The sequence below is a fragment of the Nothobranchius furzeri genome, chromosome 6, assembly GCF_043380555.1.
Source record: "Nothobranchius furzeri strain GRZ-AD chromosome 6, NfurGRZ-RIMD1, whole genome shotgun sequence".
Taxonomy (NCBI): Eukaryota; Metazoa; Chordata; class Actinopteri; order Cyprinodontiformes; family Nothobranchiidae; genus Nothobranchius; species Nothobranchius furzeri.
Genome location: NC_091746.1, coordinates 41,353,965 through 41,372,373, shown reverse-complemented (window position 1 = coordinate 41,372,373; position 18,409 = coordinate 41,353,965). Strand labels below are relative to the sequence as shown.

The 18,409-nt window shown below is 40.1% G+C and overlaps 1 pseudogene; it reads right to left on the bottom strand.

The window, feature by feature from the left end:
* Nucleotides 1-1,497: 1,497 nt before the first annotated feature.
* LOC129164192 (coxsackievirus and adenovirus receptor-like) overlaps nt 1,498-18,409 on the bottom strand; it is a 35,442-nt pseudogene continuing 18,530 nt past the window's right edge.

Genomic DNA, 18,409 nt, shown 5'->3' with positions numbered 1-18,409 from the left:
CAAGCGTGGGTTATTTATCGTTACTACTCTGGGTCTCTAAACTGCTGTTATTTACAATGGCAGTGATGAAAATAAGTAGTTACAAAAATATTTGTTTATAGGACATCAATAAATTGTGCACGACTGCCAGAACCCCAAATGGGGTGCTTAGACTATTTCCTTTACATTTTAAGTGTAGCGTCATGAATGTCCTGTTTTTGACCTAAAGGTCATGATCTGTTGCGTCTGCTCGAGCAGAGACATAAAGTCTCTGACACAGGCCTAATCTACAGGAGATAGTGGTCAAGGTCTTTCATGCCCTCTGCTCATCTGATCTGCTTCACCTCTGTTACAGCTCAAGACGAAGACGAAGAACTCTTTTGATGAACACAAAATCAACAACTTTGTTATTACCAATAATAATGTGAGCCCAATGTTCAATCAATCTGTGAAATGACAATGTTATTGATTGATATTATAATCCTGTCATCAATAGTATTTTACAAGTAATTATAATCCTGGACATTTGCACTAGACACTGATGACACAGAGTAATGCTAAAGTCACATGACACATTTCCTTTTGTCTGATCCAATCAGAACCTTTGTTTCTGGTGCGAGGCGTGGTTTTCTGTGGTGTTTGTATAAACCCTCTTTCGCACGTCAAATTCTGATTCACCAGTAAAACAAAATATAACAATTATAAAAACTATTCCACGCCACCTTTTCTTTAGTTCAAGCGTTCTAGAGAAGTCTCGGACAGGCCATCCGAACACCTAATCAGCCGAAAGAACCTTGACAAGCTGGATAAAATCTTTTGCAAGTTACAACTGACCGCAACAGTTCCTTCAGAATAAAAGCTGAACCTCACGACCCCTTCAGGGTCTCGGAGACGCCAGTGATAACCTGTCGTGACCTGGAACCATTCCAAGACTAGTTTGGTCGGCACCGCTGCTTTTCTACCGGCTTCTGTACCAAGGTGGGTCCAAGAGGACCTCGGCATTCTGGATCTAACGGAGGCTTCCCCTGGGGTACGTAGACCTACAGATGGCGTTTCATGTGTGTTATAAATCTACTAAAGTTTAGAGTGAAACATTCACTCCCACTCAGAACTAACTGCTTCTCCGGATACGAGGTTCTGATAACCACATTCCACACATACATCATTCATCTCATGTCTCACTCCACCTTAGTCCATCAGTACACAACGTGTTTAAGTTAGTCTTGTTTAAATTGTGTAGAAATAAATTCCGTAACTATTTTAAACCTGACTCTCTCTCTTTCCTTGGAGTTAATACGAAGTGTCACTTAATCCCTGCAATAAAAAGTTCTGATCTTCTGGTTAAAATATTCAAAGATCCATCAGATTGATATTTCATATTTCTATGGAATCTCACATTTTATGGTTCATAAGTAAGATGTAAACTACCCATCCTTTACATAAGTATAAAGCATTGTTTCCTCCACCTGTCTTTTGTTTCTTCCTGCTTGATTCTTACTGGTTGGCTTTTTCGTTTGATCTGTTTCTCAACAGCTTCTATCTTGTCTTTCATGGCTGTTAATGATCTTTTATCATTTTTTTTACTGTCACCCTTTCATTTTATTGCTATAGAGCCAAGGAAAGCCTATGTGTGTATGCAATCTGTTTCAAAAAGCTGTTTTATCCCTGCACTGATGATATGTATTCAGAATCAGTAATGAAGGTTAGTTTTCTTCCACCGTTTTGATGGTGAGTGAGAACCATGTGAAGGTTCCTGCTCTCTGCCTCCCTGTTTGTGTTGGAGCTGCTGTGTCGTTCCTGATCTCGTTGGAGAATTCCTCCTCATAGCGACGTTTGTTGCTCAGCTTCCAGTAAAGAAGCACAATGAAGACAAGGATGATGAAGATGAGGAGCACAGATCCAACAGTGTTGCCAACAATCACTCCAGCCCTGTTCGGAGCTGAGATAAACATAAAAATCCAGTGACTCCCAGCTCTAAGACTGACATCTCTGAGCACTTAAAAAAAATCTGAGGATGCATAATTACTTTCACTATCTGATGTCAGACATTTCTAATGTGGTGCAGGGTTCTCATTCCTGGTCCTGGAGGGCTGGTATCCAGCAGGTTGAATCACCTGTGCAGCAGCTCATCAATTCAATTCAATTCAATTCAATTCAAAAATACTTTATTAATCCCAGAGGGAAATTGATTGCTGTAGTAGCTCAGGATAATAATAATAATCAAGTCATCAAAGAGTTATTGTATATTACAATGGTTGTTGGCAGGAAGGATCTCCAGTAGCGGTCAATGTTGCAGCGAAACTGAAGAAGCCTCTGACTGAAGACACTCTTCCGTTGTCGGACAGTCTTGTGAAGAGAATGCTCAGGGTTGTCCATCATTTTCTTGATTCTCTGGAGAATCCTTCTTTGCATCATCTCTTCCAGTGGTTCCACAGTCGTCCCCAGAACAGAACCAGCCTTTTTTATTAGGCTGTTGAGCCTTTTCAGGTCCCTGCTTCTGATGCTGCTACCCCAACAGACGATGGCTGAAGAGATTACACTCTCAACAACAGACTTGTAGAAGATCTGCAGCATCTTGCTTCAGACATTGAAGGACCTAAGCATCCTCAAGAAGTGCAGTCTGCTGTGTACCTTCTTGTTAACAGCTTGGCTGTTCTTTCTCCAGTCCAGTCTGTTGTCCAGGTGAACTCCAAGGTATTTGTATTCCTCAACCACCTCCACTTCTTCTCCCATAATGGAAACAGTATTTGACTCCACCCCATTTATTCTGAAGTCTAAAATCATCTCCTTTGTTTTGTTCACACTCAAGGTCAGATGATTGTTTCCACACCATGCCACAAAGCGCTCCACCAGCTCTCTGTACTCAGCTTCCTGTCCATCTCTGATACACCCGACACCTGCAGAGTCATCTGAGTATTTCTGTAGATGACAGGTCTCTGATTTGTACTGGAAGTCTGAGGTGTACAGGGTGAAAAGGAATGGTGAGAGTACAGTCCCCTGTGGTGCTCCAATGTTACTGATCGCCTGGTTTGATGTGCAGTTCTTCAGCCTCACAAACTGTGGTCTGTTTGTCAGGTAGTCTTTAATCCAGGCGATAGTTGAGGCCCCCACCTGTGTCTTCTGGAGTTTCTGGCCAAGTACATCAGGCTGGACTGTGTTAAATGCACTGGAGAAATCAAAGAACATGACCCTCACAGTGCTGCCTGCTTTGTCCAGATGACAGTGGATTGGTTGAAGCAGCTGGATGATGGCATCTTCAACTCCAACTCCATGGCGATAAGTAAACTGCAGCGGGTCCTGATATGTTCTAGTTTGCTTATTCAGGTGGACCAACAGGAGTCTCTCCAGGACCTTCATGATGTGGGATATCAGGGCAACCGGTTTGTAGTCGTCATTGACTGATGGGCGAGTTTTCTTTGGAACTGAAACAAGGCGGGATGTCTTCCACAGGACTGGAACCTTCTCCTGGGCCAGGCTGAGGTTGAAGAGGTGCTGCAGAATCCCACAGAGCTGCTCTGCACAGGCCTTCAGTACTCTGGGGCTGACACCATCTGGACCTGCAACCTTGTTCCTGTTCAGTCTCTCCAGCTGCCTCTTCACCTGACTTCTAGAGACAAATAGGTGGGAAGGGGAGGTAAATGGGGCAGCAGCATCTCCTGACTTGGTTGACGACAGATTTATAGAACCAGAAGAGTCCATGACTGCGTTAGAGGACAAAAGAGCTGGCGTGTGACAGGAAAATGTTGGATCAGAGGAGGATGGGATGTCTGATTGGCTGGAGACAGGCGAGGTGGATGCCGGGTTTGTTCCTGAACTGAACCTATTGAAGAACTTGTTCAGTTCATTGGCTGTGTCCAGGCTGCCATCTGTGCAATCCTTCCTCTGCTTGAAGCCTGTGATCTTCTTCATCTCTGACCAGACATCTCTGATGTTGTTCCTCTGTAGGTTGTTCTCCAGCTTCTTCCTGTATGCCTCCTTGCTGTCTCTGATCTTGATCTTCAGTTGCTTCTGTATACTCCTCAATAATTCCCTGTCTCCCTCCTGGAAGGCTCTTTTTTTCTCATTTAGCAGATTTTTCAGTTCACTGGTGATCCAGGGTTTGTTATTAGCGAAGCATCTCACTGTTCTGGTGGGTATTATATTATCCACACAGAAGTTTACATAATCAGGCTCTGCAGAAGCCTGTTAATCACCTGCTGATTGAAATCAGGTATGTTGAAACAGGGAAACAACTAAAACATGCTGAACACCACCCTCCAGGAACAGGATTACTCCTGCTGTAGTGTCTCATTTACAGGGATGATCTTTTCTTCATATTTCATTTTGTTAAATCCACCCTTGCTACTCGTGCCATAATGCTTTGGTCACAAAGATGAAGCTGCTGCGTCTGTGGTGTAAAAGGCCCAATCCCAATACTTGCACTTCCACCCTTGCGCCCTTCGATTGTGCCAGTCCAGGGGTGTGAGTACATAGGGTATCCCAATCCTCAAATGCGGAAGTTAACCGCGCTCCTTTTGCAACCTTGCACAACCTGGTATTACCCACAATCCATTGCTGCATGGGAATTTGGAGAAGAAGGATGAGTAATGGCTCATGTGCAATGAAAGTCAATTTTCTCAAGAAATTATTAGTTTAAAAATTGTTAATAAAGATTTTTTTAAATGTAGCACAAACAGCGACTGGCATGCCTACATGTGTTGCGGTCGATGACGCAGTGCTCACTCTCCTAATTCAGCAATTATTTGCACACTTGTGCTAAGAACTCAAAGCCTTCCTGCACACTTCCTTCAAGTGCACTTTGCTGAAGACCGTAGGGCGCAATGCGAGTATTGGGATTGGACCAGAGCCTATGACCAAAGCAGGAAACTGTAAGATGCATAGAGGCTAGTCTTATTTTTGGTGCACATGGCTTTAGGATCAACAAATGTGTCATAATTCATGCAGCTTTTGGGTACAGAGCTGATGTCTGATAAGTTCAACTGGTTCTACCTGTGAAGCAGCTGATATGTTTTCCACATTGACAACTATACAGGGGTTACTGACTGGATTTTAGGTCCTCCTGATGACTGAGTTGGCACCTCTTTAGATGTTAATCATAAGCCAAATAACAGAACATCAACAGAACAGTCACAATGACATGCGAGTTGTTTGTCCAAATGGTACATTTTTTTGTTTATTTATTTCTCCAAAACAGAGCGACTCCAAGCCTCCCACAGCTAAAGAAAAAAACACTGAGTTAGTTTTACTTCATTTTCTGTGTCAAAGCAAGCACACATGTTTATAAATCCCCTCCCCATTAGAGGGATGTGTATCATGACATTGTTTAAATAGGTTAAACTTTTTTTCCTTTTTCTATCTTTTAATAAAAATTAGTTTTTCTCATATTGTTCAGATGTTTTTAATGCATTTGCATTTTTTTACTGCTCAAAATGATTAAGTAACTGAACAAATATTTCTAAGTGTGGCCATGACTAGAGAGGTGGTTGTAATACTCAGTAATAAGAGCCATGTGGTGTATTTGCTTTAATAAGTGAACAAAAATATCTATAGTGTGCTCGTTAGAATTTGGTTACAAATTACCCAATTTAGAGAAATAGAGGAAAATGCAAATTACATTTTTATTTGTTATATTCTAACATTTCTGTCTCCCACTGACTAACGTATGAAGGTCTTAAATGGAGAATATAAGGATTAGACTGTTTTTGCAGAGACAATCAAACCAACATGGAAACCTTACTTGTATTTTGGACAACAAAGATTTCATTGGACAGCGACATAACAAACCCAAAGACAGAAATAACCTATACACCAAGTCATGCAGCAGGGTTTTTCTGGTGAACACAACACCGTCTCGGTGAGGTGTCTCAATGTGTGCAGAGTTGTAACACTTTTCTGCAAAGACCTTGTTACTAAATCACAGCAAGACTTCTAGAATAATCTGCAGGGGGTTTTTGTTGCGATTTCTGTGTTTGATGTGTGTTGTGTACAGCGAGGGAAAGTGGCCCTCAAAATAATAACATGTCTGTGTGCAAAGCCATTGTGTAGAATATTGTTCATGCAGACGTAGAATAAAACCACAAAAAAGAGGGAACTTCAAAGCATAACCAGGTGTTTTGCCTATTGTGGGACTGTCCTGTAATTTCACTCATTTCATTGAGTTACTGTCCCACATTTTCATTGGTCTTCAAACGTACTACTTTGTTTCTATCTCATAACTGAAGAAGGCAGGAAGACTCTCATCTTACAGGCTGTAACTGAGCCCTAGTGCAGGTGAATCTGTTCTATTTTAGCTTGTTTTTTGTTATGTATGTTAATGTAGCTTTTTTAAAGGAGTGGAGCATTTGTGTAGCAATACACCAGCTACACTGGGTTCACCCACACCACTCAGACCACTCAGCTTGCAGGTTTACACTCTTTATTAAAGAGGCAGTAGTAGCTCAACAGTAATTGGAAGGTTGCAGATTCGATCCTGGCTCCAGACAGAAATGTGCTGTTGTGTCCTTGGGCAAGACACTTAGTCCACCTTGCCTGCTGGTGGTAGTCAGAGAGTGCTCGGCAGCCTGGTCAGTACGCCCCAGTGATGTAGCTCATCACCATCAGTGTGTGAATGGATGAGTGATGCACTGTAGTGTAAAGCGCTTTGGAGTCTGACTCTGAAAGTGCAGGGGTCACATTTATCAAACATTGCGTAGAATCCTTACTAAAACCGTACTCAAGCTCAGCAAAAAAAATGTACTTGCGCCAAGTAGGTTTGTGATCTACCAAACATGGAGTACGCACAGCTGCACGCAATCTCCGCTTCATTAATCAGGAACTATCTAGAAAGGTTCTCAGCTGCATTTTAGTCACATCCCGCCCTCACCACGCCCACTTACTGCCATAAATAGTCAATGCAAAGTGCCTTGTGGATCTCATGCATGTACATAAGCCGACTGTTGCAACGCTTCGCCAATGACATGGCGACCGTAGATCAAGGCAGATCAAGGAAGCGCAATTTCACAGAAGCAGAAATTGAGGTACCTGTGGGTGAGGCGGAGAAATGAAAGGATGTGCTTTTGCAAAACAAGAGAAAATCCACGAAGTGGCACAGCGTTGCTGAAGCCGTCAATGTTGTGAATTATTCAGAGAGATCTGTGGTGGATATAAAAAGAATGGGCCAATCGGGATTCGATCCCCAGACTCCCAGGTGAAAGTCATGTGCACTAACCAGTCAGCCAACCAGAGATCTCCCCTGTCCACGTAGCCAGGGTGCATGATCAATCGGGTCACAGTGACAGGACACACACACTGTCACAGACGCATGACATTCTGTCTCAATCTGTCCCCCTGCTGATATTCTGCATTTCGTATTCTGCACTTCAGGCTCTCTCTCTCTCTCTCTCTCTCTCTGTGTGTGTGTGTGTGTGTGTGTGTGTGTTTGTGTGTGTGTGTGTGAGGTGTGAGTGAGTATGTGCGCACGCGTGTGTGTGTGTGTGTGTGGGGGGGGGGGGGTCTTGTTCTGTGTGAAAACGAAGCGGTACAAGTGATAATGCTGCAGGATTTCATAATTTTATCCTTCTCAGCAGCAGCACTGCAGGTGCTCTCCATGTCCAAAATGTGCGTAAGCCAGGTCCTTAGTCAACTTAAAGTTGCGCACATTTTTCCACTAAGTTTTCTTTCATAAATCCCAAAGTTTGCGTGGAAAGTTGCTTACGGTTTTCCGACCCCATTTTGTGCGTAAGCAAGCTTGATAAATGAGGCCCCAGGTCATTTATCATTTCTTTTTTTGGCTGCCTCTAGCTCTGACTTGCATTTTCTTCTTTTTTATTTCAACATCCTTGGGTCGGGCCACCAGCTGCCTCCTGTTTCTGCAATCTCTTCAGCTGCAGGCTGTAGCAGACCCTCGGACTTGCGGGTCTTCCTGGCTATGTCAGTCATCAAAGGCCCCAGAATCGCAACCAGGTCCAGGGTCGCTGTGTCGAGCAACGGCTGCACCATGGGACATCCCGCCTTTGTTTGGAGTGTGGGAGCCCCACGTTGGGCACCACTGTAGCAATACACCAGCTACAATGGGTTCACCCACACCACTCAAACCACACATGTTGTAGGTTTACACTCTATTAGGCTCTCCTGGTCTAACCTACGCACTCCCAGTGCTTGTCCCAGGTCTCGGAGCCATCAGACTCGTCTCCTCTCCTCTCAGTCTTCAGCGTCTGAGCTTATAAAGCACCCTCGCTGATTGGCAATCAGACAAGCTCTGCCACAACTTACATGAGTACACAATTTCTCCGACCTAAACATTGCCCACATCACAACTGAGCTTAAGATGGCATTTTTTGGAGTCTTATTTGCTGATATTTGGACATCTCGCCTCGGATTGGATAACAGCAATGCAACTCTACCAATGGCTTGCAACGTGGATGTTTTATCTCTACAAATAACACAAGCCTGGAGAAGCTTCTTCTGTGTGGTGGAGTTGTTAACGCTACTGTCTATTTTCTATCAGAAGCTAATGCAGAAAATAAGAGTAGGAAACAATTTTTATGTTCAGCCAGCATGAAAAACTCTTATTATAATAAAAGAAAAACATAAAAAAGTTGGGGTTTTTTTTTCAGTCAAACTCACCTTTAAGGTTGCGTTTCTTTCTTCTTTGGCTGCCTCTAGCTCTGATAGCTCTGACTTGCATTTTCTTCTTTTTTATTTTCAATATTTGTTTGCATCTGAATTAAATTGAAGTTAAAATATAATTTTGTAAAAGTTAGGTGTTTTTAATCTGACTCTCACTTATAAAAATAACATTTAAATTTGGGAAAAAAATAGTTTTCTTTTACTCCAATGACCATTGCAGCATCCCATAAATTCTGTTATTATCCATCATTTGGTCAGCATACAGTTAAGTCACATCATTAGGTGGATTATCACAGTACACCTTTTACTCATACAGTATCTTCATGCAGGAAACATTTTACAGCACATTTAAACTTTTCTAAGTATTTTTTCAGTTTGATGTTGATATTTTGACAACTGTTTTAGATTTCAGCTATTTAAATGTTTTTAATCCAATCACCTTAGAGCTGCTTTGAGAAGATTTTCAGTTATAAAAATGCAGCTTATGTCACATTGCTATTCCTGAGGAGAAGAATAAAAAGTGTATGCAGCAAACTTTCTTCCTATAATGTTCTGTTAATTAATTCCTAAGCTCTTGGCTGGGTTTCCATGCCCCATGGTAAGAACCTCTGGTCTGGAACTGAAGCTTTTACATGAAATGAAAATGCATTACTCACTGCCCAAAGCTGAATCCAGAAGCCAAGGAGATACACGTCGGAAGCTGGCTCCACCAATGACGTGGCTCACAGACACGAGCCGAGTGTGTGGATTCAAACGATGTAGTTCGAGTCTAAATATAAGTGATGATCTTCTCTGAAATAGAAGCTGAATCACTGACTGAACTCCCCACTGGTGCTAATAGACAGCACACTCGTTCCCTGTGAGACAACACTGCCAAAACACTACTCAGAGTTGTTCTGCTTTATTTAGAAAGTGGTTGAAGGGAATTTAGAACGATCATTTTGGCTACTGTATTTTATATTTATATTTTTACTCAACACTATTTTATTTGATCAGTTTGCTTGTTTCTGTTGCTTCCCTTTTCTTTTTGTTTCAAACAAGACTGTAAGGTTTGAGTCACAGGAGGCTGCAGAATTATTTACTTTCTAGGAACTGTATGACTCAGCAGCAGGAAGACAAGAACCACAAAGCAAATGCAGTACACAAAGTTATTTTTAGACAATAAAAACAACCTTTTCCTGAAAAGGACTCACTGGTGTCACAGAACCAGTGAGCCATGAGGAGATTGAGGCACAAAAAGATAGAAAAATTCCAAAATCTGACTCATTAATAATTTGAGTGTTACGCCTAAACTGGAGCATTGTTGTGTGAAGGTGTATTTTCTTATGCTTGTTGGCTTTCAGGTTGATCCGACAGCGTTGTTTGCCTCACAGAGGTAAATTCCAGCGGATCCCTGAGAAAGGTTACTGAATCTGAACTCCCCGGTCATGTTGTCTGTGTGTGTGTGTGTGTGTGTGTGTGTGTGTGGGGGGGGGGGGGGGGGGGGGGGGGAATTATGACACGTCTCTAAATAAAGTAAAATTTTCTAGTGCAGAGTGGGGCCAACCCATAGAAGCACTGATTTGATCTCATTTCAGAGGAAAATAGAACAGATCAGATGCACCTAATAAATAAAATCACTAACAAACTGAGGAATCTGTTTCTTTGCTTTACTGTTCTGGTACTGAAAATATCACTAATGCGGATCAAAGGAGATACACAGATGAATGAACCTCTTATTTATTATTTGGAAACTACATTTACTGCAGCTGGCAGAGGCAGAGATTTTTTCTATTGATACACGAATTAACAGAATCATTTTAAATTTTAATAGGGGAAGACTGCAGGAGGGAGCGGTAAAATACAGGGCGTGGCCAGGGCCAGGTTAAGACTTTGTTGTACCCTGGGCAACAACATTAAAGGGCCCCATCATCACGACCGAAGGATCACCATAATATGGTCACATACAGAATATTTTACTGTAATATGCAGTAAATATACTCAAAACTTGAATACCTGACATCACGTTATCCGCTCAGGGTAACCTTTGACCCACCTCGTGTGGACTGACCAATGAGGAGAGGGTCTTAACTTGAGGCCCTCTCTTCATTGGTCAGTCTGCATGAGACTGACTCTCAACTGACGTTCAAAGTCATAGGCAGCAAAGCGTCTTTGTGCAGCGCAAAAGCCCGGGTGGACAGTTTGTTGAATATAGGGTGATCATATTTCCATTTCCAAAAAAGAGGACAGGGGATCTGTGTTTATGACGTCACTCTATGGCAATGCCACACAAACCATGTTCAGACCTATTTTTTTGTAAGAACTAAATTAATATCAGATTCTGTCAATAAAAGAGCTCTAAAACAATTCATATGTAAAGCATATTTATTGCAAAATCTAATTTTTCTGCTTTAGTGCTGCAACAAGGTTGCATTAATAATAAATTATTATACCTTTTGTTTTACCACAGCATCGGCAAGCTTCTTGTGCACAGATTATTAAGGATGCTTGTTTCAGCTGTGAGATTAGACGATAGGATCAATGAAAGAATAAGTTGTCACACACTCCATGGAAACTTTCAGAGAATCCACAAATAGTGGCTTTCAAATGGTTTTGTTACTTTTTGCAAGTTTAGAAAAGCAGCAGATGAGACAGCATGTCTGATAATTTAGTTTTTCATCTGATAATATTAGAACATGTCAGTAATGTCTGAGGGGCTTTTATAAACACTGCATAACTAATACTCCTGGAGAGGGTATGAATTACACAGAGGCTTCGGGGGGGGGGGGGGGTGGGGGGCATTTTGCCTTGGCCCCCAAAATGCCTTGAAACGGCCCTGGGTGTGTGACTGAGATTTGAAGGTGATCTGAACCGTATCCGATGTATAAATATTACATGTGTATAACTTATTGTTTTATACAGGTAAAAACGTGTAGTGGAGATAAATCTACATTTTACTTTTCAACACTTTGTTTTGTTTTCTTGTTTTTATTGAACTATTTTCCTGTCCTGTCTGTCTCTCATCTTCCTGCATCTCCTCTAAACTCTCCAGAAAAACTGCTGCCTGTATTCTTACTTTTTCACGTCATCAGTTACTTCTGAGCAGATCAAAGGGATCTCCTGACCGCAAAGCGGAGTGCGCGTTTCGATGCTGTGTCAGTGAGGGGAAATCACCGCAGCACAGGTGATGAGCTCCGCAGTAGCAGAGCACTTCAGGCACAAATAAGACAGAAAGCAGAGAACATGTGCGGACATGAATGATCGTGTGTTAATTATAGTTTTTTGGTTGCGCCACTTTGAGAATGGACTGTGCGCTGGACGCAGCAGCCTGTAGCGCTGCGCAACGATAAGCGCTGTGCAGCTGTCTGTGCTCTCTGCTCAGAAGAGTCCTTAAATGATGTAATATAGGTAGAACACTTTTTTGCGGCTCCCTTGGATGTGTATGATATACAGCTCCCCCATAATTCGATCCCTGCTCCTGGATGAAAAGCCGGACATTTTCTTCCAGAACCCCCAGTCCGGACGCCCCGGACAGAGAGTGAAAAGTGGACACGTCTGGGGAAAACAGGACGTACGGTCACACTAGTTTAATATAAAGCGGGAGATTACAGATACAGTATTTTGCTCGTGCCCTTGCTGCCCTGGGCCCTTTAGAGTTTGTGGGCCCTGGGCAATTGCCGCCACGGCTACGCCTATGTAAGGGAAACCCTGCACTCTACCTCCTGAGCTGCTGCTGCCCCAGTAGTTACATTTACATGGGCACAAGTAATTGGAATGCCCAATCAGATCAATAATTCCTCATGTAAACATGTCAATTGGAATATTTTGATCTGATATGGCCTAATCAGAATGAGATGAATGAAATTTCATTCTGATTGAGAGAGGTGGTTTTGTCCGATCATCATTCTGATTGATGTCCATGTACACACCCAAGTGGATTGTTAGAGTAGTACCCCCTCCACATGTGTGCAACCTCAGCGTGACGTCTTTCCATCTTTGCAAACACTCAGGACAAGTCGAAATCATGGTGGGAGGTAAACAGAAGTGGTCTTCTACGGGAGCTCAATTTTATTGAACGTCGACGACCGAAAGGCTCAAAATGCCGATACACTCGGCACACACAAAATAACGTCGGTCAACAGACAAAGCTAGAGAATAACAACAGAAAATGTGAGGGAGAAGACGTGCGGACAAGATGGTGCTTGGTTACAATTTTTTTTTTCTGGGACAGACAACTCTGTGCCTAACCTATTTAATCTGATTAAATGCTTGGTGCATGTATACACACAACATCATCGGATCATTTCAGTTAGCGTTTATGTAAACAGAGATTTGGGATTTTTGATCAACCAAGATTTGAATCGGATAGGAGAAATTTGACATGTAAACGGAACCAGTGACTATGAGCTAAAATTGTTTCAAATACAAAGAATTAGCCAGTCATTCATTTATTAATGAGTAATCTGGCTCACCTAAAGTTTTGTTCTGGGCAAATTACCTTTTCCTTGTTTCTATAGAGCTCCGTGAGTTGACGTCACTTCTCCCGGCATGCAACAGTTCAAATCGAAACGGCGCCATATTGGCAGGCAGAAGCCGGCAGCTGGACTATTTGTTATTGTCAGAAAACTCAATCAAATGGGAAATATGGTAGATTCCTGTTGTGCCCCAGGATGCAGAACAGAAGCGGACAACATAAGGGATGAGCAATCTACAGGATTCCCCAAGATCCGGAGCGCCGCAAACGTTGGATCATTGTAATAAAACGTGCTAGTGACCGGGCTAAAATGAAACTGTGGGATTCCGAGAGTAAAGGTTTTCGCTTATGCAGCGACCACTTCATATCAGGTACTTAAACCAACGTTTCCTCAACTGTGTGTGGTATTTATTTTAAATGCTTTTATTACGATTCTTAGTGGGCTTCCTAAACTTATTTTGACGTGGCTTTTTCTGTCTTATTACTCATAGCAACAGTGCTGCCGTTTACGTGTTTTATGATCACAGCAATTAACTGACTAAGCTGTATTTAATTTTTAAGCAATGGTTGATCAATTGTCAGATCACACATAAAAAGCACTTTGGATTGCTATTATCTGTCTCACCGAGACAGATCTCTGACAGATCCTGAGATGCTCCTGCCTGACATATTTATTTTATTCACGGAAAAAAATCAAACTAGTGATTTCTCTTGGAGTTCAGTTTATACATTCAAACAGCACAGCACTCTATTTCAACTACTTACATATAAATCTATGTTATTTGTCCATCCATCCATCCATTTCCATCCGCTTATACGGAGTCAGGTCGCGGGGGCAGTAGCATCGAGAGGCCCAGACTTCCCTCTCCCCAGCCACTTGGGCCAGCTCCTCCGGGGGAATCCCAAGGCGTTCACCGGCCAGGTCCGTAATAAGTCCGCTCCGACAGCTTCTGGCATTTTTAAAAAGGATCCCAGGGGCACGGTAAGGGTTGGAGACAGGGGCGTAGCACCAAATTCTGGGCCCTAGGTACAAGTCTTCTAGGTGGGCCCCCATGCTCAATTACTTATGTATATTATGTAGTCAATATGACAAAAACTGTAAAACAAAAACTCAAACACAAAGAGGGAGGATGAACAAACCATGGATGATAAAAGGGCTGCTGAACGCCTGTAAGAAAAAAAAATACATTATATAGATGTTTTTTAAAACTAAGAACAAGTGAAGCAGAAAGGAAATACAAAAAATATAAGAATAAATTAGTTTCTATAATCAAAAGACAAAAAAAGGAATATTATAGCAATTTATTAGAAGAAAACAAAAATAATATTAGAGCAACTTGGGGAATAATAAATAATGTCATAAAAAGAAATCAAATAGCTTCAACTGTTCCAAATTATTTTGAAAATGGACAGTCTGAAATTAGTGAAACCAGTAAAATAGTAAATGAATTTAACAATTTTTTTACTAATGTGGGACCTGACCTGGCAAAAAGCATTCCAAAAAGAACAAATTATAGTATAGGTGAGAATATCAAAAGCAATGAAAACAGTATATATTTAAGTCCAGTAACTAGTGATGAAATAAGAAATATTATCAATAAATGCTTCAATAAAAGAAGTACTGACTGTGACGGTTTAGACATAACATTAATAAAAAATATAATAGAAAGTATTATTCATCCATTGACTTACATATGTAATTTATCTTTTGCAACAGGGACATTTCCTAACAGGATGAAAATTGCAAAAGTCATACCACTTCATAAAAGTGGAGACAAACATATCTTTTCCAACTACAGACCAATATCTTTATTGTCACAATTCTCAAAAATATTAGAAAAATTATATATTGCCAGGTTGGACCGATTCCTGATCAATGAAGATATATTAAATGACATGCAGTATGGTTTTAGAACAAATCATTCAACATCCATGGCATTAATGGAATTAACAGAAGAAATATCGGAAGCCCTTGACAAAAAAAATCATCTCATAAGTATCTTTATTGATTTAAAAAAAGCATTCGATACAGTGGATCATACAATTCTTATTAAAAAACTTTGTAAATATGGCATCAAAGGGATGGCCCTAAAATGGATAACAAGTTATCTTACCGATAGGCAGCAATATGTTCAAATAAACAACACAAAATCACATATAAATAACATTACTTGTGGTGTACCACAAGGGTCGGTATTGGGCCCTAAACTATTTATCATTTATATAAATGACATTGTTGAGGCATCCAATATATTAAAATGCACCTTATTTGCAGATGATACAACTTTTTACTATTCAGGAGATAATGTTGAGCAGATGATAGAAGTGATACAAGCAGAGATGAAAAAAATTAAACTATGGTTTGATGGAAACAAACTATCATTAAACAGTGATAAATCCTGTTTTATGATATTTAGTAATACAAATTCAAATGATGAAATTTTATTAAATATAGATGAGATTAATATTAAAAGAGTTCAAGAAGTCAAGTATCTGGGAGTCATCATTGATGAAAAACTGTCATGGAAACTACATATAACAGTGTCAAAACTAAAATATCTAAAACGATTGCACTGTTACATAGAGCAAAAGGGTTGCTTGATAATAATTCATTATATTTGTTATATAACTCACTGATCGTACCATACCTGAACTACTGCATTGAAATCTGGGGAACAACATATAAAACTTACACAAATTCCATTTACATCTTACAGAAAAAAGCAATAAGAATAATCACAAGGAGCAACTACAGAGATCCGTCCAATCCATTATTTATTAAATTAAAAACACTAAAATTCTATGATCTGGTGGACTACAATATTTTAAAATTTATGTATAATGCAAACAAAAGGAACGTACCTGCAGGATTAATTAAACGATTTTCAAAAAGACATAGCAAATATGATTTAAAGGGACATGAATTATTTAATATACCTAGACATCGGATACTCGTAAAGGAACATTGTGTCTCCATATATGGAGTTAAATTGTGGAATAAATTGAATACTGAACTCAAGAATGCAAAAACAATATTGACTTTCAAAAAAGAGATAAAAAATAAAACAATTAACTTATATAGATCCGTTACATAAATGTTTGAGGGGAGGGGGGTGGGGGGGATTAAAGGAACTAAATATTAACCTAGTATGTGCTTGTATGTGTATATATGTATGTATATAGATCTGTAACTTAATGCTTCTTTCTGTGTAACTTGTTTTCTTTTTCTATTTTTTTCTCAAATTCATGGGTTGAGATTTTGTCGGCCAACAAGTCCAGGAACTATATTGTTCAATTTCCTTAAGAGTCATATGATTATTTCATTTGTATTAATGCTATTTTAGTTAAAAGGGGCAGACAACATAAGTTTTTCTTCTTTCTGTCCCCTTTTTCATTTTGGCTTGCAGCAATTTAGTTCTGATTGTATTTTTATTTTAATGTCAATAAATGAAAATAAAAGATTAAAAAAAAAAAAAAAAAACTTAATATCTCTCTTACACATTTTTTGTCATGCTATAAGAAAAGATAATAAATATGATCTTAGTTTAACCACCATGTTGAGCAAATACAAATGCCAGCATAATAAAAGTGAAATGCCCAGACTTCACATATAATTATTTTTATTTGCCAACAATGTGTTCAAACAAAAATCCTTGAATTTATTTTCCAGTAAATGCCCACTGACGGGTCTTCATGTTAGCAAAATCACTTATGAGTTCTTTAAAGTCCAATCCTTTGGCTAATTGGCTTTCAATAGAAAGAAGAGCTAGGCTGTTCAGTCTATCCTGGGACATTGTTGATCTCAAATAATTTGTCACGAGTTTCAGTTTGCTAAAAGCCCGTTCACCCCCAGCAACAGTCACAGGTAGTGTGCAAAATATCCTCAGTCCAATACAAACTTCTCTAAAAATACTCTGTATTTGCATCCTGTATAGATGGCATTAAGCAGCTCAAGAGGAGACTGAATGTGTGGAAATGTGGCACCATATATTGTTCTCAGGTGTAGCATCTCATTCTCAAATTCAGCTGTGAGATCCTTGTAATATTTTCTCATCAGTGCCTGGCATGATATCTTCATTTGCTCTTCAGTCATGTCTGTCATGGTTCATGATGTTAAGCTTTGCTAATACTGATATATGTTGATATATTAAATACATATGACATGAAATAAACCAGGTTCTCTCTGTGAATGTAATGTACTCTAAATTTTATAATCCCTGCATTATCAGCCAAATTATAAGATTGTCCGTTTTCAAGATCAATATAAAGAAATTTAAAATAGGCTTAAAATGTCTAACCAAGTCAATAACAATCCTCTAACACCAGTGTCATCATGCTATACGAAAAACAGTGGCAGCTTCTCATTCCTGAGATTACCACGAATCCATCGATACCAAGTTTGTCCTGGTCCATGACTGGGAAGGAGCTGAAATATCCACACAGAGTGAACCTGTTTTTACTGCGAGGTCCGCGAATTAATTGGCGGCATCCGCCCGCGATAATAATTCTGATATATATATATATATATATATATATATATATATATATATAAATATATATATATATATATATATATATATATATGTATGTATATATAAATTAGTGTTTTCACTGATAACACTAATTAATTTATATTTGATCTTGATGGTGAAACTAAAGGCGTTTAACACTGAACACCTAACATGAATGCAGCTTCTGAGAGCTAGCTAATATCAGCTAAAACTGTGTTCTGCTGCTGCTGCTCACCGTCCTTCTACTTGCTTCTGTTCAATTAACTTTTCCTCCTTCTTCTTTTCTTTTCTTTTCTTTTCTGGAAGCCAGATTTCCCTTTCTTGGGAAAAGACATGACTGACTCTCCTGCCTCCAGCTCTGGCTGTCGGCATCTGCGATGCCTCATAGCTGTACATGCGGCTGTGCAGCCCCTGGCCGCTGGTGTGGACTGAACCATTTTGCACATTTTTAAGGGGTGATAGATGCCTCAGAGATTATTCAGTTATTATTTTTAAGGCGAAATTCTGTTTCTTAACCTCTTTATCCAGGTAAAGGGAAGTTTATTAAGACATTAAGTAAGTTGGGGGGAAAAAACAACAACAATAAAACATTTTTATTCAAAGCTGTCTCAGGGCCCCTCCCTGCAGTGGGCCCTGTGTAAACGATACCCCCCCCCCCCAGTCCGACGCCCCTGGTCGGAGATGTTTAGTCTATTTAATTTCTGACTATTTAAATGATTTCTTCGGTTTTAAAGTGTGAAGTAAACTCCGACGAAGTAAAATCCAAGCCGATCCCGTTCATTTTGTTTACATTTCTTGCCTGCCAACATGGCATGGCGTCTGCTCTCTGAGAGTCACGTGACATCCGGAGCTCTATAGA